General features: G+C 44.6%; 1 protein-coding gene across 5 annotated transcripts in view; it reads left to right on the top strand.

The window, feature by feature from the left end:
- Positions 1-325: 325 nt before the first annotated feature.
- rsh (radish) overlaps positions 326-21758 on the top strand; it is a 53311-nt gene continuing 31878 nt past the window's right edge. The window contains exon 1 of one of the 5 annotated variants that reach the window (XM_046633364.1): positions 326-378. The gene's annotated coding sequence lies outside the window, so the exon portion shown is untranslated. Of the gene's footprint in view, positions 379-6268; positions 6306-21758 lie in introns of those variants that run through there. The other 4 variants (XM_046633361.2, XM_046633363.1, XM_069137401.1 and 1 more) reach the window with 4 other exon arrangements.

Here is a 21758-nt window from a genome sequence, read left to right on the forward strand (position 1 = left end):
GTCCAAAGAGTGCGAATCACGGAGATGAAGTGAAATCTGACAGACTTATCGCGGTGTCGCCAATGTGCGGATGCTGGGTCGTTTCCCTCGTGATTACGTTGATTTTTTTGCATGCCTTTTTTCAAACCTCTTTTTCTCTCATCTCGTCACTGTTTGAAAGGAATCTTTTCTCTTCGTTCTTCTCGTTATAACTCTGCTCTATTTCACTTGACTTTTTTACTAACCGAAAGCACCCCGTGAATTTGGAAGACGGCGAGGCGCCTGCGCGCTCAAACCTTGTACCGCAGACCTGGTGGTGGATGCCGAGCTGGAGGTAGACGTGAGAAGGGGAGCGCAGCGACAGTAGGGCCGCAACACCAATCCGCGACAGGCATTATTGTGAGTAACTCATTTTATGGGTAATTGTATACGTTTGCTTTTTTCCCTCTCTTTCCACAACGGAAAAAAGAAAATGATTATTTAATTTACGAAAACCATTTTTCACAAAAAGCGAAAAAAGAACACGTTATTCCACCGTTTGACAAACGTCTCGATTCGAAATCGTCTGTGGGTACGCAGATGGACGAACGTGGTAAACAAGATGTAAAGAAAAACCATTCTTGTTGCAAAAATCTGCGCACAATCGGGTATATGATAAGTTTGATAAAGCATTATACGTACAGTTACAGATGTACCGGTTTTGTTTATCGCGTATATTTGTTTAACCACATTCCATCCGCTTGTTTCACTATCAGGACTATCAGTATACCTGTAAATGTGACAGACGACATTTTTTATGGATCCATGTATATATCTGCGTTTGTAGCGGCGGGAGAACGGTGTAACTTAATATTCGATCTCTCCAGGGAGTCGTAGTTTGCTACTTTTGTACGTTTATTCTCCACTTTATACGAATAAATAATATTTATAGTACACATGGAGGTATGTGGATGTTTAGCGACGAGTGGGGTTAAAACTGAAAAATCTGAAACTTTCAAAACTCTTGTCTACGGTCGAGTGATCAAAGAACGCGATATCGTTCCCTCGCGACGGATTATACAAAAGTAACGACTGTTCAAGCTGCTCCTTGACATCAAAGAGAAGCAAGACCGTTTTTGCGAGGTCGGCGTGCGGTTAATAGCAGCCTTCTTTGAACACGCGTACCAAACTTGGGTAATTAGCACTCGCGAAGGACTTCGAAAGTTATACCGATTAGCCAAAAGTGTCGGCATGATCATTCTCTAATGTCGCGTCGTGTAACGCGAGACGCGCGCGTTTGCGACCGAGGCGATTCGGTGACGCCAAAAGCATGAAATCGTCTCACGGGATAATGAAATCACCATTTTAGTGTACTTGGTGCGGTTGGCCCGCTGGGATTTACCGCGCGGCCGTGCTGCCGGTATAATTTTCATGAATATATCGCTCCACCATTAAGTCCAATGTTTACCTTAAACCGGGTTGCGCGCGTTCGCATGGCCACGACGCTCATTTATTACCTTTCTTTTTCAACTTTATTTTCTCTCGTATCTCGTCCCTTTTTTTTTAAAGCATTATTATTTAATTAGGTTAAGCCCGAGTCGACGTTGTCGGCTCGTTCATCCGTGGTATATAAATTGGATGACGCCGCATCTGCCCTGTGAAAATATCTCTCGCTTCAAACGCGATCGATCCTGGTGGATTTGCTCGGTTGACCATCGGGTGAAAAAACCGTAATAACGATATAGCATTGCCGGGGTTGTTGTACGTGTAATACATGCGATTGAAAAAAATAAATAAATAATAGGAGGACGGAAGACAAAGGACGAAGAACGTTGGATTTCACCTGACAAAGCGGCGACGGCGCAAGGGATGGTTATAACTTTGTAAATCGGTTTTCACGCGGTACGAAATGCATAATTTAACCCCAGAGCGAGAGATAGAGAGAGAGTGTCTGAAGTCTGGAAGGTGAAAAGTTTCAGCACCGTTTTCATGAATTATATGCAGCAAGTCGACAGTAGAGTGGCCTGATATACGGCCAGACAACAATGGGCTAGACGCGTATACTTGGACCCTCAACATCTTCGCGTGTCCCTTGTGTGTATAGGCATAAGAAACAAAAGCTGAAAATTAAATTCACCAGCTCACTGCATACGTATAGCAATTCGTGACTCAGGCCGGATTCCGCTACCTTTGTATCCGATGGCGTGGATTCTTACGGCAGGATTTACGATAAGGAAGGATAAGGGTTGCGGTTGATCGGTGAAATCGAGTTTAGATTCGAGTTAAAGCTGATCTTTGCTCCCCTTGGCTATTTGGGACTTAGATTGACCAAGACCCTGGCCGTTAGATGGTAACACTTCAAACCGGAGCCCCGGTAACTGAACGTCCATTGTTTGCGTCCATTTGCATGTTTCCCCCTGCCTTTGTAGTCAATGGATTCGTTTGATATTGAAATCGGCATCCGCGGGTGGATTTTTTTTTTATTTTTTCCACCTTTCATCCGAACCGAATCAAACTATGCAGAGACATAAAAGTGCGTCTTTTGTTTCGGTAGTTTTGTCAATAGCGACTATCTAATCGAACCTCGTTGAATTGAATTGATACGCTATCGGTAACTGTTGTATATCTACCTTTTCACCGCGTACGTACGTAAAACTCACAACGTCGCTTAGCTCGCCCCGGAGATCACCCTCGCCTCTGTGCACGCGTGCATGCATCCGTGATACACGTAGTTGTGTGCGAGTGCGTATCTCCCGTTTCTCGAAATCCTTGCGCCTCTCTGGTTGGCACCTGCAGGATTTCAGATACGAGCAGAAACGGTACATAAGTATTTATACGTATATACGCGTCAATCCCCGAGACATTCCGTCTGGTATTTTTCATTTTTATCGCAAGGTTGTAACAAAAATAAAAAAAAAAAAACGAAGAAAACGACAGCCAGACGGAAAACCTTTTATTCAATCACGAAAATGGTTGTCTTTCTCTGTCGGTGGCAAACACTTTCGATCCTTTGAAGCGTCGCGGATCCGGCCATCGGATGGTTGAGCGATAATTCTGTTTTTGAGTTTTTGAGGTGACCGAGGGGGTCCGGCAAAAGAACGCTCGACCACGTTAATCGAATGTCTTTTATACAGTGTACGTCATATTTTTATGAATTTCACGCATCGATTAACAACAGTCCAATTCGAATCGTTGATCTCCGTTATGTGAATATTATGTCGTCTTTTTTTTCTCTTTTTTTCCTTTGAACCTAAATTTTTCTTTCTACATCTGCATGCTCGTTGCTTAGCGACGATTATAATTCTTTTTCCACCGTTCGAAAACACTGCGTCTCGTTCGAATGCAGGGGGAAAAAGTTGAGCCATTCATTTGGTTCGACAGACGTGAAACTAATTGATGGAATTTCCGATCGTTCGACCGCTGTAGTTATCAGGCAGAAGCAATGTGGCTTAAACTGTTCCAATTTACACACATTATGAAACAAGCTTTCGTTCGATTGTGAGTAATGCTTTGTACAAATCGCAGCTTTTCTCACTTGGTAATTAAATTCGCACGCATCCACAGTCAGCGAATCGCGGCCTCGTTAACGAACACAAAGAGAGAAAAAACGGATCAAATATTGTACTGTGAAATGTAAGGAGCGACAAGTCAAAAGGATTTCGCCACTCGGTTACCAACGTGCTCAAAAATCATCCCCAATTCTTTTCTCGAGAAGTTCCCGTGAAATAAACCGGTTTCAGTAGAGCAATTCGCGTGATGTATTAAGCGGATCGAGTATTCATTTCGCGCAGGGGAATTTTTTTCGACAGACCGCGCTGATCGTGAACCCAGAGGATACGCAGGGGGATCAATCGATCACTTATTTATTCATTAGGGATTAGCTCTAGGAGCAAGAGGTATTGGATGGTCAGTAGTTGAAAGCGAAATTATACCGCCGAGGGGCAAAATTGTTATCATGCTCGTTCTCCGCGTGATCGTCGAGCTTACGATATCAGTCTCGAAATTTGATCACGCTGTCCGACATTAAGAGGTTCGTCACATCTGAGACGAGTAAAAAAAAAGTTATCTTTGAGATTTTTTTTAGCGTATGAAACCCACTTTTATTCGACATTCATGACATACATTTCAGAGTATAGTATTTTACGTTGATTGTGTTAAACTTTCGTTGGCAAAATCCTAAAACTTAAAAAGTCTCGGCCGTCCGGCGTCCGTCCGAGATGCATTTTTTTTGTTTAGTCAGCAGTTGCGGTATCAGATGTACTTTCGTTATTTTGTATCAGATGAACAAAAAAAAAAAACACAAAATTTCCCTGAAAGTATCTAGAATTAGCAAGCAGCGATCTGGAATTAGGATATTCCAAGTTTTTGGAAAATGGTAGTCGATGATTTGAAAATCGCAATATTTTATCTAAAGTCGTTTAGTATTTACAAAAAACAAAACAACTAGACTTGGTATAGAAAAAATGGATGATTCTCAAGTAACTACTGGACAATCGTATGAAGTGGAACTGCATTGTAAAAATTTTAGCCGAATCGCTCGAGTAGTCTTTGAGATATTTCTTCTACCAATTTTGAAAAGATTGTTTCGGGAAAAACGCGTCTTAAGTTTGTAGTGCAGTTTACACCGAAACAAATTTTTTTTTCTCAAATTTTTGGGTTTTCCTTCACAAGATTTCCCCGACATACACTCACACCACATGGTACTTGCAAAAAGACATATTTGCGAAGAACCGATTTAATCGACACGCGAGAAACTTAACGCTGCGCACTGCGCTGCAAACTGGCAGCAAACGACTAGGACCAGTTGCATCCGGGCCGATCCGCGCACTCCTCGAGCAGTTGGGCAGGGCGCCAGTGGAGGGCCACCTGTTGCGAGAAACTCTTTCGTTGCACTCTCGGCCGGCTCAATTTTCCCCAGCCAAGTTTCACCCGGTGTAAAACTATGCCAGAGACGGCCTTTTCGTCGTGCAGGTGGCGCCGGACACTCCAGACTGCGAAACACGTTCAGAAGCTTGCAGCCGGGTACCGTCTACCTGCAATTAATTCCCCATGAATTGAAATTTCCGCGCTTTTGTGCCGCGAGCTAGTGGGTTTTGCCTCCTTTCGGGGCGAAAGTCATACCGTTCTCAATTACGGGCCAAAGTAAACTCTGCGCTGCATGTTGCGGTGACAGAGGCCGCAACGCGAGATTAGCCGTCGGTTTTGCCGCCTCTCTTCGCTCTCCGTGCGTGATGACTGTGTGCGTCGATATCTGGGCGTATAACATGTCCAAGGTTAGCGTTGCCAAGGGGACTGCAAACTGGGATAAAAGAGACACGTTGGCCCCGTGGCCCTGGGGATTCCCCGGGGATGATGCCGTGGCAGCCCCGCTCCTGCCCCTTTTTCGACCTCCTTTTTCGGGAGTCGTCCGCGAAATACCAGATATATACTAGATATAACAAATTCGGAAATCGATTCGCGGTCACATCTCTCGGCTTTTTGGCTCTTTGCTCCGTCGGACCTTTTCATACCACCCCCTTACTCGGGCGTCGGTCCTACGCAGCTGCTACATGCACTAGGCGAAACCTCGTGTACGCAATCTCTTTTAAATTGAACGCTTTAATGCCGGAGGGGGCGGAACTCGATGGATTTTCGAGAGGTCGGCGAGGAATGGTTATCACAAAAATATTTTACATTCAACTCGTCAATATTTACCGGCTTCGGGGTACGCGAGAGGAAATTTAAACTCGCTGTCTACCTTATATACAATCTTTCTTGGGTATAACGAGACGTACTGTTTATCTCTTCCGAGAGGTCAACGCTATTTGCAAAAGTCACTTGATCGTTTCGTGAACTTTTTCATTACCTTCAACTCTCAGACTCGCAGGGAAGACAGAAGAGCAATTTCCCAAATGGAATATCAGCGTTTCATTACTTGGTACTCCGTTAATCAACCTTAGCGAATTTCCTGCCAACGCTGCTGAAATTTTTCTCACTGAATAATTGCTACGATCGGTTTTCCTAATTCGTTGGAATCTCCGAACCCTTAACAGACGTACATCTAACACATCCCGCATAAGATTTCCCTTGACGTTCACATATATACCTTATACCGATCCCACGAACAAACTCTGCAGGAAATTTCCGAGTCAAATTCTCCTTCTCAATTGTCTGGTCAAGGTAAAATCGTCCCTTGTCGATCTGGCTGATTATACCTGCAGTTTAAATTTCACGACAGAAATATCCCGACTAAACGGGACTCCCTGACGTGTCCTAAATCCACGCAGCTCTGATGCGACGACGGGTTCAGACGCGCTGCGGATATTCAATATGGACAAGAGCGAAGAATTGAATCCGAGCCAATAAAGGTTCGTTATTCGAGTAAATTTTCAAGATTTCTGGGAGCATGCCTGGAATACCTTGTGTCACTGAATATTCCTCAGTGCGCATCGCTGACGAACGAAATTTAATTCTCACCACAACGGTTCGTCGCGACAGCTCACTCCGTCCTCTTCGTCATTGCGAGAATATTATAAAAAAATTATGGAAAGAGAGATGAAAATCCGGAATAAGAATGAGGAGAAAAAAGAATACAAGAAAAATGATATTCCTCGCGAAACTTGCCGCACACGCTTATGGATTTCTCGAAATACGGGGCAGTGATTTTATTGCTGTATCGGGCTTCGACTCGCGGGGCGCATTAGCCGCGTCGGCAAAGCTCAGCTTCCCAGTTGGACATCTCAGCTTGAAGCTTTTCTACGAGCCGTATAAGTATCAGAGGAATCGTTTACTGTAATGGAGTTTTTCGTCGTCAATCGAATCGAGTAACCGGTTGGTTACACACCGTTATATATATATATAATAATTATGTATATATATATATATAAAATAAGACACACCGTCTTGATTTCGTTTCTGGCGTCGGTTTCAAGGAGTTCAAGACACCCGTGAAGCCTTAACCGCAGGACTTTGCAGAGGCCTCCATCAAGGTCCAGCAGACCTCTTCAATCAACTCCTGAACACGACACCAAGTCTCAGCCGTGGTTCAAACTGTCTCAAACTGTCAAAGGAGGGTCATGCCTTCGAGAATCACGCGTTCGCCGCGGGTCCAGGCAACGCGAAGGACTCTGTCTCCGTTAACCCCACGCCACCACTCGACGCCGATGGTCTCGCCGCAGGGATAACGAGCCGTCTTTCGCGTGGCTTGAGCCTTGTGGAAACCAGCCAGTCGACGACGTTGAAAGCCGTTCCGACCCGTAGATGATCCCCGGGTTCCTTCGGCGAACGAGCATCAAATACTCTTGTCATTGGCAGTGTATTTCGAAGGATATATTTTCTTTTCATTGTGGTATGTCGGCTTCGTTAAGGTCGTTCGATGCTTCTTTACTATCATGCCAGCAAAGAGTCACTTTTTACGAGACTGATGCGTCTCGCTACATCGTGCCGAAAGCTGAGCTACCGAAGATCCTGGCTTTGTCTGATTGAGTGGGTTTAAAAAATAGTCGCAACCTGCCAGGGAAGGAGATTGTGAGTTGTAGAACCGACTCCCACGTGATCAATCAATTCCGAAATCAATCGTTCCGAAAGCACCGAGTCTTTCATACTACACATCCGTCATTTCGTCACGATCAACACGCAAGTCGCCGTGACCAGTCAACCGCGCGCTGTCAGCTGGCAATCACGCGTCGCGAAATGACGGATGCGTGTTCCTCCGCGAAAGCAAAGGGCTCAATGTACGAACCTTTCTTCCATTCGATCCTCGAGTGATCAACCGAGAGACTCAAAGCGCAAGTGAATAGCTGCTCGAGGGAAAGAAGCTTACATTTCACCGATCGATAATATACGGTTCTCCGGTAATCAGCTGTATAATAATTTATTTGGCAGATTATACGGTTCCAAAGTACTGCAATATTACTTCGAGTGGATGGAATTCGTTCTAAGTGAGAGGAAGAGGCTGGGCTGGATTGTACAGGGTAGAGAGCAGAGTCGTGTAAGGGCGTTCGGCTAATCGAATTAATCTGCTTAGGATGAAATCTTGAAGGTTGGGGTGGGTGGCCGTTGTGAAATTTCGTTCAGGTCTGGTTGGCTGAGCCGATGTACATACATGTATATTAATGTGTGGATACAGCTTGCGTGTTCGCACCACTCGCGCTGGTCCAGAGATGATGACCATCCGCGGTACGGGGAGGTCGCGTCTATTTATAGCCAACGAGGGGTTCAGCGAGACTACCTGTTGTTGGCGTTGGCTACGTGCACCTGGGTCGAACAACCCCCGGCGAGGGAAGTGGGTCAACCGACCCGCGGAACTGGGTCAACCCAGCTCCCACCCCAACCCCCACTCCGATCCCTCCGTTTTTGCCCTCATCGCTCCCGACCCGCCCCCGACTCTCGTCCTTATCGCCGTCTCCGATGAAATCGCCTTCTCGATGTCGTCCCGCCACCCCGGCAGCGGCTCTTATACGCGTTAAATAACGCCTCAGTGATCTGATGAAAATTAGATCAAAAAATGTGTGATAAAAGTGATTTTACATCAGCACCTCGTCGCACTTTCGGGCGCCTCGAGTTTGGCGAAAGCGTAATCTGCCAAGGTCGATTTACTCGACGCACGGTGCTCCGCTATTCAAATTTCTTTTTTCCTCTCCCTTTTTGTTTTTTTTTTTTTTTTTTGTTTTTGCTTTTTAGCTTCGTTAGCTTCGCTTTGCAAGGGCTAACCTCGTTCCCGGACAGATTTATCCTTCCCCCTCCCTGTTCCGTTCTTCAAATATACCTTGGGGCGTGCAGTCGGGAATCCCTTAGCCAGTCCTCCTGTGATTCACCGCGGTCTTTCAACCATGGCCGGGACCTGGAGCGCCAATAAATATCCGTAATCAGCTAATTGAAATCGGTTCAATTTATAACCGCGTCTGTTTGCTATTTTTATTTATTTACTTTTTTTTTACACAAAGGCAATTCATGTATACAACATTAACGATTTCTTGATACTCGTCGTGTGATAGCTCTCAGTCAGAGTATAAATAAACACGTATGTACCTACAAGCTCGTTCGTTGTTCGCCTCTTCACTCAATCGCTTCAAACCTTTGTCTCCATGGTACTGCCAGTATAGTCAATACCGTTTGGTGATAAAAAGTAGTAAAATATCGAAGGTAACGGAAAAATATTCGGTATGTTCTGGCCGTTTTCTGAATCGTCAGCAAAGCTGCAGCATGGGCAAAGATTGGTATGAAAAAATGACAGGATAAAAAGTCACGTTGCTTCATCTCGCGGTGATCGTGAAGTCTTAACTACACAACTTGAATTACGAACTTGTACAGGGGCGATTTTTGTGTGGAGTGAGCTTCGCCGCGAGAAGCGCCAACCGCGATAATTTCCCGCGGTGTTATTGTCAGCGGGTATTTCATTTCCGGTATTTATTCTAGGAATGAAGTCGGTATAAGATGTAATTTCTGCGCGGCTTTTACCCTCCCTTTTCAGCCCTGTCGTCAGCTCCTTTCACCCCTTCCACCAGCGGATGACCCAGTTGTCACCGGGACGCAACAAGTCCAGATTCCCTCCCTCGCGAACCCCATCTGGAGACGTTTTCTCGGGTCGGGAAAAATATTGTTCCGAACGTGAACAGCCGCGAGGGTGAGAAGGGCAGAGGACAGCGTGACTCTGACATTCGAAATCCCCCTTTACTTCCGGTGACTGAGTAGGTACGTTTACACGCGCGTTATTCGCATTTATAGGTATAATAGATACGTTTGTACACGGGCGGAGAATCGTCGGGTGAAAATATCCTCGTCGTAGGCGCGTGGTAGCGAGGAAATTAAAAGCGATATTTATTGGTGACTATACATTATATGTTTATACTCGAGGAGGCGGAGAGCTGGACCGTTGAAGAATGGGATCGATAACCGTTACGGGATTGAAATCCATCGGCCTTGGTGTATCCCCGGCGTCGTGACGTCCTCACTCCAGGTTTCACGGCTTCGAATTCGATTATTTCCCATCCTCATCGATGAACGCTTCAATTCTCACCCCCGTGATGGGGCCGTATGGCCAATTTCGTATTTACCGGTGTATTTACGCGACATGGTCGGAAGCTTGAGCGACACCAGATCCCGGTGCCTATTTCGGTTCTCTTTCGCTCGGGGCTGTCTCGAAATCCATTAAGGACGTGGCTCATCCCCGGGCCTCCGGCTGAATTACGTATTTACGTATACCCTTAAACCCGTTGCCTGCAGAGCAAACTCGCGAGGAGTTTTGTATGATGTGCGTTTCTGTATATTCGTGGAACCCGATCGCCTCAAGCTGCAGATCCTTCGATCGGTACCGGATAGACGAATTGCTCTAGTCGCGACCTGGTTACACGTATCTAAATTCCCTGTAGATTGTATCGACGCGGTGTGAATTCAACTGTGTGCAGACGTGTGAAATATCCACGGAATAGATCATATACTACAGCAGGAAATTCTAGCAAGGATAGAATTTTTCGTTCGAGGTGAAATTCGCATATCGATTATACTGCAACATCATCGTTGTTCCTTTTTTCTTCCCCCTTTTTGTTTGTTCCCTGATTTTTTTCTCTCTCTCTTGTTTGCCCCCAATCATCGGGATATAGCTGAGGTATAACTTTTTAATTCACCGTCGGATACCAACAGTTGCCCTGGGGGGTAACGGGGGTTAAGAAGCGGTGGAAACGACAGGGAGCGTGCAGAAGCGGAGAGGTAAAGTTGGTGTTACGTCTGGGCTGCCAGCCGCAGGTTTTCCTCATCTCTTCCGATCATTTATTATCTATTACTTATGCTTACCGGTTCTCGCACATTCTTTACAGTAATCCTATGGTCTCTTTCCTGTCACATTGTTTTCTTCCGGCCTCAAGCTAGGCCTTGAAAGCTCACGCCACTCGCTATCATTCTAATTCAGCAACTTTTGTTCTTGCACCCTTCCTGCATTCCTACTCTTTTTCTCTAAAACATGTCTATTTCGACATCAATCTGAGTAAATTTCATTTCGATATTCAATTAATTACCCCAAAACTGAACGAGACCAACTACTAACTCCAACTACCAATTCCAACTATGGATTTCCTATTTCGATATCCACTTTGTTCACCCGAACACCTTCACACTCCTTACTGTTTTAATAAATCATTTATACATTTAAATATAAATCTTCATCATATCATTTCTTACACCTGCTTCCATTCTCGAAGTTGAGTGTAGAGACGAGCTTGAGCCGAAAACAGACGATGATAGTAACAATACTAACAATAAAGATACTAATAAAGTAAAAACGAACCATAGGCGGCGGGCGGTGGATCTGTATTCCGAGGATTAACTTGGTAATTGGGGTCGTTGCAGATGCGACGTTGGAAGCCGATTTAAGGTCACCAAAGCCTAAGCCCGAGTCTGCAGAGCTGAAGGTACGTCATCGTCGGTACTCGGAGTGTAGTGTGATTAAAAGCTCATGGCAGGCCAGAGCTTTTATATGAGACGAAATAAATCGGATTCCAAGAATTAAATTGTCGCTGTAGCTTTCCAGTAGTACTGCGAAAACATGGAAATCCCTAAAGTTTCGGGTATATCGAAAAGGCTTTAAAAAAACTTCGATAAAAAGAAACCAACCGCGACTCGCCTTATTGGTTGCGTTTACTTTCGCGCAGAACGATTATACAAAACTCATGTTCAACCACGCAAGTTCTGCTCGATTCCGCTTCGCGCAGCAGTTATTCGCAGGCGTTGCGAGTGTCGCATGGCTGCTTAAACATAAAAGGGCAAAAAAAATAAAATAAAAATTTGTCACGCAACTTACAATAGCTAATGGGCATCATCTCTTGCTGCGAAGTTTCCTTGAAACGTTTTTTAGTGAGTGGAAATGAGAAGCGAAAAACCTCCTCGGGCGTCTGAGATACCGGCGAATAAGACGCGGAGCTTTTAGGCGGCTAATTTTCAATCTCGAGCGTCTTTCAAAAGTGGATGTATACGTACCTGCATAAAATGAAATTTAATCCCGTAGTTATCTTCCTCTTCTGACGACATTTTTCTGATTAACTCGTACTCGCGGTAAGGTATAAATACATGTACCCTGGGCACAAATATGCTTCGGTATTCTGTAAGGCGGTGTATTTCCACAATTTTTCACCGCATTTTTCGCCATTCCCTGCAGCGTGAGGCATTTTCGTCCGAACATGCAGCGACGGCCGTGTATTTTACGAAATTAAACCGTTGCCCAGCCGTTTGTGAAACATCCTTGCTTTCCTTTCGTTTGCCAACTTTGCGGAATTATTATTATTACTCCGACGAGTTAGCGGTACCTTTGATACAGCCGTGCCCCCCGGGGCTTACCGGACTAATCGTTTAATTTTGATCCACCGGCTCATTCGAAGATATCACGCCATGGAACCGAACCACCTGGAGCATGTATTAGTTCGTGTAAATTCATTGATCCACGTCCGCGAGCCACGTATTCAATCATTTTTTCATATATTTTAAACAACGGTTCAGCTTTAATTTACGACACCTCGTTTCAGGTTTCTCTTCGCTGGATGTTTAATCGGTTCTTACTTATAATACCGGCTGGCACACAAATTTCATTTTCCCTATCATCGCGAAGTTTTGGCACAACGCGCAAAAGAGACCCTCGATATATGTACTCGTTGCAGATCAATCGCTATTCAAATTACGCTTCACCGTTTCAAGCGAGACGATATTGCGGGACGAAATTATAATCTAAGGCTCTTATTATATTTCGAAACGAATCTCCGTTAATACCCAGCTACGCGGGATGAGGTTCGTTCGGGATTTATGAAATTAAAGTCCGCGGTCCGACGGTTCCTCGATTATGACCGGTATCAAGTTGAATGATTCCCGACACGTTATACCGCCCGTCTCGATACTTCCCGGGGATCGCGTCCGTTTCATTTTTTATAGCCTCTTTATCGTCTTGATCGCTAACCCTAAACCAGGCCGTGAACCGCCGCAGTTTATCACCCTTGAATTCGCATCGCCCAACACTTCTCAACCCTCTCACCGCGATGTAGAAACAACGATGCATCTTTTCGCCCTCGTTCGTGTATTACAGGGGTTGGTTTCTGTAACATATATTACGCTTCGCGCAGTCGAGGGAATCCACAGGGAAGGCCAAACTTGTTTTCTAGGGGTGAACGCAACAAGTGTATCATCCTCCTCATCAGTAAAGACTGCACAAATTGAGAGAATACCCTTGTGCCTTGAGGAAGCGTGTTTCATGGTGAAAGGGTCGAAGGACGTTGAAAGCTGTTTTCCTTGTTACTTCGACTTCTTTCATCGTACATGGAAATTTGCGATCCCCCGAAATTTGGATACACGTTGTGTGCGAGTTTTGTTTCGCGATTCTTTATTTCACAAGCGACTAGCGGTTTCTTGAACGTATCGCGTGGATCAGTTTTCACATTTACACGTTGTTGTACAACAATTGCACGCGAAACTCTTCCTTTTTTCATGGCCAAGTGGCGAAGGTATATATTTGAAGCACGTGTCAATGTTCTAAATTGGAAATTCGAGAAAATTTTTTATTTTTTTACTCTTACCCCTTTTTAAACCGAGGTCGCAGTCACCTCTCTGTACCACATTAATCATGGCCCTCTGTTCGGCGACAAAGACTTAAGTCGGTTGGTGTAATACCCAGTACAGCTTAAGCGTTATTACGCAGCATGGGAATATTCTAATTCAGACTATCAAATCGATTAGGTACTCGAGCGTATAAGGTACAACTGGCACAAACGTTCTCGATATCGATAATACTGCTATATTGATATCACATCGTGCTTCCGTTAGCACGACTCGTCCGATTTTGGATAAAACTCGTATTCAACGCCGTTTATTTCCCACAACGAAGAATGCTCGATCGTCGATGACTGGTCAATTATCTGTGTTTCCGCAAATTAATCTACGCCGATGTGCTTGATCAAGATTATTTCTTCGAGAAAAGCGGTTACGAGACTCTTATTTTATGCTCGTTATTATCGTCTGCGCGAAGATTCCTGTTGCTGAAGGGTGGGATCAAAGTGATGGACGATGATGAGGTTGATTCGGTTAGCCAGTACCGAGCCATTCCTTCCTGGTTAATTATCCGGCGACGTTCGGAAATTGATACTTCTTTGCGCGATATATTCTCTGGGTATCCCGAGTTGCTCGAGGCAATCTTGACAGTTTTCGTTCAATGAAGTTTCATTTAGAAGCGATTGGTCCGTGCTTGTGTGTTTCTTTACTTGTTGACTTTTTTCTCTTTTTCATTTTACCCCTCGTTTCGTTATCTTGCCTCCTGGCCGAATGCCGGAGTTTTTCAACTTGGACGCTTGGCAAGACGCATCATATTACTTGATATCCAATTATCCTCATCGCAGTTCAATTCGCATCGCAACCCGGTGATGTGCAACGAAAATTTTCATGCCCACACGCGGTGCGCAAATCCCATGCCTGTTGTGCTGATTTTCGCAATGCTGTATATGTACCTATAACATTGTACATACAAATGAGCAAGGAGCTCGGCGGGTATATGCATACCTACACCCTGTGCGAATCGATAGAGCAAACTGTTGATTCCCGCCCGGATACTAAGGCCGACTTTTTCCAATGGTGAGCGAACGACTTAAATTCAATGTTATTTTCCAAGAAAGTGAAGTGATCAGAGCAATTTCCTTTCTTCTTTCCATTTTTCTTGTCCTTTTTTTCTGTTTATCACGATATTCCGTAGCGCGGGTATGACAACAATTTTCACTCGAGATACGTGCGGGACGTTGGTGGATGAAGTTTCAGGGCAAACACTCCACAGTTGCATAAACTCTGCCACGTAGAACTTGTCACGAACTTAATCTAATTGTAAATTGCGCTGGTAATTAGTCGCATGTTTACGTCTGGGTCACTCGCTTAATTAGTGTTGATGTTCAACTCGAACGGGGGTTATTGATTCTCTGCATCGAAGCGGTCGGTGCAAATGGGGTGGCGAGTGAAAATTTTTAAACCGCTGCGACGTGGTTTAAGTCATCGTGAAACGGGATAGAATCGGCTTATAAATGTTTACTGAGGAATTTCCTGGGATTCGCATTACTCTCGCGGATTTAGTGCTGAACCGTCAGTCGATAGGAAATAAGGAAGCTTAGTTCTCGTGCCAATTTAATTTCCTCGATACTTTTGCTCGTGGTGTCGCAGAGGCAGGGGTTCGGTTATATACGCGGAATAGCTTCGTCCGAAGTGCGTTTTATTATTCAAGGAACTGTGGCTAATCTGTAAAGCAAATTCTTCGGAAGTTAACTTTGCCTTGAAGGTTCGTCCTTTGAATATCGCAGGTACCGCCAAAAAATTTCGACTTGTTCCTCGTCGAGCAAACATTGCACGGAACAGGCAACAACCAAATGCGAGAGTTGAATCATAAGGTACCTACTGTAACGTGCCCTGCAGTACTAGGCGATAACATCGGATAAATTAGACCACCTTCAAAAGTTTCCGTTCAATTTATTTCCCCGCCATTTATTGCGATTAGTGAAAAGTTTGTCCGTCTAATGCCAATTATCGTGAATTTCTTCTTCTTATATTTTTTCGCGTTTAACAAAAGGCCGATAAGTAGTCACGCGAACGTTTCAGTTCTGTTGAAAAAACGTGGGTGCAGTTCTCAATTACAGACGTAAAACAAAGACGAAAACAAACAGATCGAGAGTAATCTGCGATTAAATAAATAAGGCATCTGCATCTCCCAGGTTGAAGCATTAAGCATTGGTACAAGTTACCATTTATTTCCTTTATTTATTTTTTTTTTTATCTACAGACGATCATAAGTACTGAATTTCCAGAATACGATTGGACGCGTGAAGAGAAAATGGAAAGTAAGCATCGTCTCTGATTTGAAAGAGATTTTTATAGAACTTGTTGTTTTACGTTTACATTATTATTTCAGCATGCACGCACGCACACACACACACACGTGTTATTGAACAATTAGCTGCGGGAATTCGTATCGTTCTTTCCCGTTGTAAAACATACCTTCGTTTAATTTTGTCGAGTTTTTCGTTGAACACCGTGTACACGGTGTCCATGCCGTCCCTTTTACGGCCAGTACCCTTGATCACGACGCAGATAGTATTCCTTATCTGTCTCGTCTCCATTCTGAGCGCATTAGAAACGGATGGAAAGCTCCTCGTAATATTCACGTGTGCAATTTAAGCTCGGAAAACCTCTCTTCACCCTGACCTCATTCTTCGTGGAATAAATGCTCGTCCTGACCCCCGCGCTTTTGCCATTCCGACAGGGTGTATCTTCCCATCGTGCAAAGGGCTCAGTTTGCCTCGGTGACATAAAGGCCGAGATCCCGAGTCTCTGTCATTCGTGATACTCCGTTAATATCGCTAACCGTTGCCGCATCTGAAATCGATGGAGCCTAAGTTCCGGAATAACCGCAGGGTTCTATGTAAGGCGGTCGGAAACTCAACGGAACCAACCCTCTTGACCCGCACTTTATTCCTGCGGTCTTTTGATGCTGATTTCTGTCTCCTCCCCCCGGAATTTCTGCGGGCTACAAATATTGCCTTCACTTCGAGGGCAAGTTTACTCGGAAATAAACGAAATGGTCGTTCGTTTCTAATACAGTACATAAATATTTATGCGCAAACAACAGAAATACAAGTGGAAATGCCGGTGATATTGACCTCAGCATCGAATTCTCTTCGCAAGAAACCCATCTGGTGGGTTCGTAACAAGTAATTATTGTTTTTCCACATATCTTTCACGTGAAATTCTTTTGCGGCTGTAATGAATCAGGGATGAACTAACTTTCACCAACCCAAGCCTGTAAACAATTTTTACAAAGTTTCCAACTCGTTTCATTCTGTATGTGTCGTATATTCAGTATTCGATACTAGTTTGAAATTCTCTCTTGTTCAATCTGATTTTCTTATACCTACGTCGGCGGTAATTCTAGTCAAGGATTTACTCTCAATTCAACGGGCTTTAGAACCTGCAGAAATTTGGTTTCTTGTATTCCTTTGCGTCGTGGTTCAAGAAAAGGAATCCTGGTCTCCAGTTGTGCTTTTTTCCTTCGGGAGAAGGAAAAATGTTGGTACTAGGAGGGCAGAAACAAGCAGTTATAAAAGTGTAAGAACATTTCGGGATTGTTAAAAATTGATAGTGCACTTGATGCGAAAAGCTTCGGATTCTGCGTTTCGACCGCAGAATACAAAGCAGGGATCCTCGTGCGGCGGTTGGATACCGAATTTTTAATGATCGGTAACGTATTCCGCCGAGGAGCAGGTGTATTATCGTTGCGGGGGTACGATGACGACGGTGGTACCAGATTGAAAAATTGCGCGTACTTTTTTGACATGTTATAAAACCAGCGTTTCAGGTACGAGTCCTTTCAGCGAGCGCTCCGCGGTTGAAACACCCTTCTCTTCCATCGCTGAAGCATATTGAAAATCCCCGACGGTCATGAATACGTTACAAAAATTCATGATGGAATCGCGGGATGTTTATTGATTGCCAAGAGTAGGCAGGCAGGCAGCAGGGACGAGGACAAAGGGTGGCATCCATCTCCGGTGTCCCTAAATCTCGGCAAATTTCGAGAATTTCATATCTCTGATACTCGAAGATGTCTCCATGTCTCCCTCGCGTTACAGATCGTGCCGTCTTTTTCCTTCTTATGACATACATTTCTCGCTTACTTTATTCCCCTCCGGTTGTTCGAACGCCGAGCCGTCTAGAGTTTAATAAGCTCCTCGATGGATATTGTCAGGGTTCTTTTGCAGACTTTTAGAGTGATTTTTATATAATCATTATGAGCTTTCGTTAAACGTCAGTCGTTATAACCAAGATTCATACTCGGTACTTGGTTCGTCGAGAACGACGCGGAGACTGTTGATTGAATATAATAGATTTTCATTTACTTTTTCAGCAAACAAACGAAAGTATTTTCTTCGAGTGTTTTTACCCTCCACCGAGGACGAAGTAAAATCCAGGAACGTTAAGCAAGTCAAGCGAATACAATTCGAATCGTAGGGACCTGAGTGTATTACGTTTAAGATGATGCATGCCGACCGAATCCCCTGTTTGCGGGGATCGAGCCGTGTACTAAATAATAACAATATGCTCTGCAGAGCAAATTTCGTTGGTAGATAACATCGCGACGCGGTATTTTGAATGATTTGTCACATGGGATAATCTCGGGAAATGATGCAGGTTTCGTGCGCGAAACTCTTTGACCGAATCAATCACGTGTCGAATAGCGTTGCAAAACTCGAACAGCAATTACCGATAGATTTCCAGGCATTGTTTGCACCCCCTCCCCCCCCCTCCCTCCCCCCGAAACCTTTGTTTGCACTGCGTTTATTTTTTTCTTATCTTCGCGTTCGGCTCATTACCGCGAAGCACACTGCAGAGCACAATGGCTGCCACTTGCCGTTGGCAAAGAGCTGCGATTTATTGGCTCGAAAGCACAGGTGCTTCTGCGTGCGTGTGTGTGTGTCTGTGTGTGTATGTACACGATTTTCGCAGTACAATCGGCCGGGCTAGATTCGAGCTTGAACGGTATCTCAAACGAGTTCTAGGCTGGATGTCGGACGGCGACTGCGTAAATTGGCGCATTTTTCATCAGATAAAAACGATAAAAATACCCAACGGCATACCTTCGAAGTCGAGATCCCTCCCGGGTCTTTGAAAGATTTATTTTAAACCGTGTTGACTTTCAATGGTATAAGTAGCCAGAAGCCGTTACGAACGGATGATTTATTCCTATAAAGACATGAATGTTTGATTCAATTTTTGCGCTTTTCTTCGTCTCGCCGAGTTTCTCGTTATACTTATGTGTATACCTATAACATCCGTAATATATAATGGACGGGAACTTAGCGTGAACGTTCTGTAAAGGCTGTCAAACTTCTATAGGAACAACACTATCGTTCATTCGCATTGTTGGCGATGAGAGGGCTGCTCCCTGACAGTAAATCGATATTGAAATTCAGTATACGGACCACGGTGAGCTTTGAATCGCCCGCAAGACGTCAGATTTTGATTCAAAACGCGCGTGTAACGATAATACGTATGTATCGTGTATGTGTGTGTGTGCTTTACGTTCGATTGACAGCGTCGAAAGTGCCTCGGCGACTCGTCGTGCGACTGTAATTTACATTGGATATCTCCTTCCTTCTCTCCTTCTCCTCTTGCATCCCTCATTCTCTCGCAAAACTCTGCGCAACAATTCATAGCGATACGATACAACGTTCTTGTAACAAGGGTGTTAATAGCTTGTATATTATATGTATTGGTACAGAGTTGGGTGGAAAAAAATTCGTTTCCCAGTCAACGCTCGGATGTGTTTTTAAAGAAGCGTGAATCTTCCTCGCTCACATTGAAAATGAATGATTTGCTGAATATATACCCGGCTGGTTCTGTTCGGCTTTACAAAATTTCATATCGTTTTCGCGTACTTAATTACAAGCGTAGAGGTAACATTATACGCACAAGAAGCTGAGATATGTTAATTTAATTTCGTGTCTCTGCATTGAGCCGGCTCTTTTGACACAGTAAGTGTTTTTCTTACCTCAAGAACCAACCCTCGCGAGATTGTTCATTTCCGTTATTTCCTCCACCGGAAGGGCGGAAATTTTGCTCTACCGCGATAGCTTCCGCTGATCACGGCTAAAACGTGATACAACTTCACAGTTAGCTGGTTCGTATTTACAGTTCGTATTTAAAGAATTCTCTACCTTTTATCCAGCGAGAGCGTATCGGCTGTTCGTTTGAAAACGGAAGGCGAGCGCGTATAAAATCCGCGAGATTTTCGATAGTACAATTACAAGATGGAGCGCTTGCTTTGACGCCGAGGACCAAGGGCTCGTAAAACGGTGGCAATCCGCGACATGTAATTGCCCCGATCTTTAAGGGTGATCTTTACGACCTCGAGTCAAGAACGCTCCCAGGGCTTCACGTCCCGATTCGCATTACCGCAGGATACCAACCCCCTTTACCTCTCCGTGCTGACATTTTCAAGGTTCCCGGATAAGCTCTCGCTGGACATCATTGAGGCAATATTTTTTTCCCACGCATTTCTTCAAGCCTTATACCTTTCTTTATCGTACGGGTAATTTTTTCGCCTGTTCAATGTGCGCCCACGCAAGAGCGGCGGATTATACGGCCGGGAATAAGATGTACGAAGAGATATCTAACGCGAGATCGATTCCGCAGAAACGCGAAATTGCCATTACTAAACTCGAGGGTGGGTAAGAATGTCGGAGCTGATCGCGTCTTCGAGCTTCGGCTCGAGCTTGCGACGTTAGACAACCGCCTGTATTTTCTCATTCACAATGTATATCCATTTTAATTTTTTTTTTTTTTCTTTTTGTGCTTTTTTCTACTCCTTTTTTTATCCACCGAGATGGCACGTGCGGCGAGTCAATTAGCTGCTGCCGGAAGTACGGGATTGAGGAAAGGGTGCCGCCGACACGGTCATGCGTGCAACGCTTCGTCGTGTATTCGACAACGTACGGCGGAATGCTTTTACAAGTTGGAAAAAAGAGCGCCGCTGAGACACGGAGAAAACAAGTTTCGCTCTATCTTGGACTGTGTTCCAATCGGTGGATAACGGCGTGTCGGTTAAACTTGATTGAGGTAAATGAAGCACCGGCTAAGCCTGGAATGGCGAAGGAAACTGCGAAGTACGCGCATCTCAATTCGGAACTCGTGCCGATTGAACAGATTTTTATCACCTTTCGATGTCACGTTGGATTGGGAAGGTTTCAACTCGTGATGACATCGCGTTCCTTCATTATTCCCCGGCTTTGTACCCGTCTAATGTCGCCGTCGTTGTAGCTCCCATTTCCTTTCATTTCAACTCACTAACCAACGACGAGGTAAATCATACAAGTCCTCAACGCGAGCTTTGGATTCACCATAAATTCGACTCGGAGGTGAGCTTTGCTTCTCGACCTACCTCCGTCGCGTGTAATCATACAAATGCAAAACAGATTAACAGTCGAGTCGAGTTTATTGCGTTCGATATACGTATATTAAAGGCCAGCGTATCGTGTGCAGGGGTTTCATTCAAAAGTTGCTTATTGTGCCGTCGACAGACGGACGATGAATTAGAAGAAGGTTGGAAGATGTTGATAACGAGTCCTCTTTGCCTCGAGTAAATATCGTTTTTGCTGTAGTTATCAAATTTGCATAGATCGAATTAGACGGTCTGAAATAGCCCCAGTTTCCTGCTTGGCGTGTGATTATTCACCACCGTCGTTAAGCACCAGTTGATATCTTACACGTTGTACATGCAACTGTAATAGATGGTCCGAATGACGTGCGGCATAGCTCGAGACAGAATGTCGTAAACTGGAAAGCTTGCGGCGAAGAGACGTCAATTTTTTATCTCGAGACAGCGGGAGAATGAGGGACAGAGGAGGCGGAGCATTGTTAATGTTTGCTCGCAAGTAGAATCGCTGATACAAATGGGGGAGTCTCTTCGTACAGCGATACATTCTAGATGCTTCATACCACTGCTTGTATTCTAGCTGTACGCGGTTGTTCTTTCCCTTGTATAGGTAATGCTAACGGCTCTGGGTACGTTGAAATACGCAACCCGCGTTGCTTATAGTTCACGGGATTTTCAGGTCGACGTAATTATCGATATTCCAGGCATTCCGTGTCCCGTTTGCAGTGCTTTCTTCACCAAACAAATTTTTAATCAACAACAGTAGTTTCAATGATCGTGCTTTAGTCTGATTCCTTGTGTTAATTATCATGAGATTCGAAGTCGAACTAATTTACACCGAATATCGAAAACCTAAACAATTTCACCGTTCATCGGAGATTGTTAAATGGCG

This window comes from Neodiprion pinetum, chromosome 6 (genome assembly GCF_021155775.2).
Source record: "Neodiprion pinetum isolate iyNeoPine1 chromosome 6, iyNeoPine1.2, whole genome shotgun sequence".
Classification (NCBI taxonomy): Eukaryota; Metazoa; Arthropoda; class Insecta; order Hymenoptera; family Diprionidae; genus Neodiprion; species Neodiprion pinetum.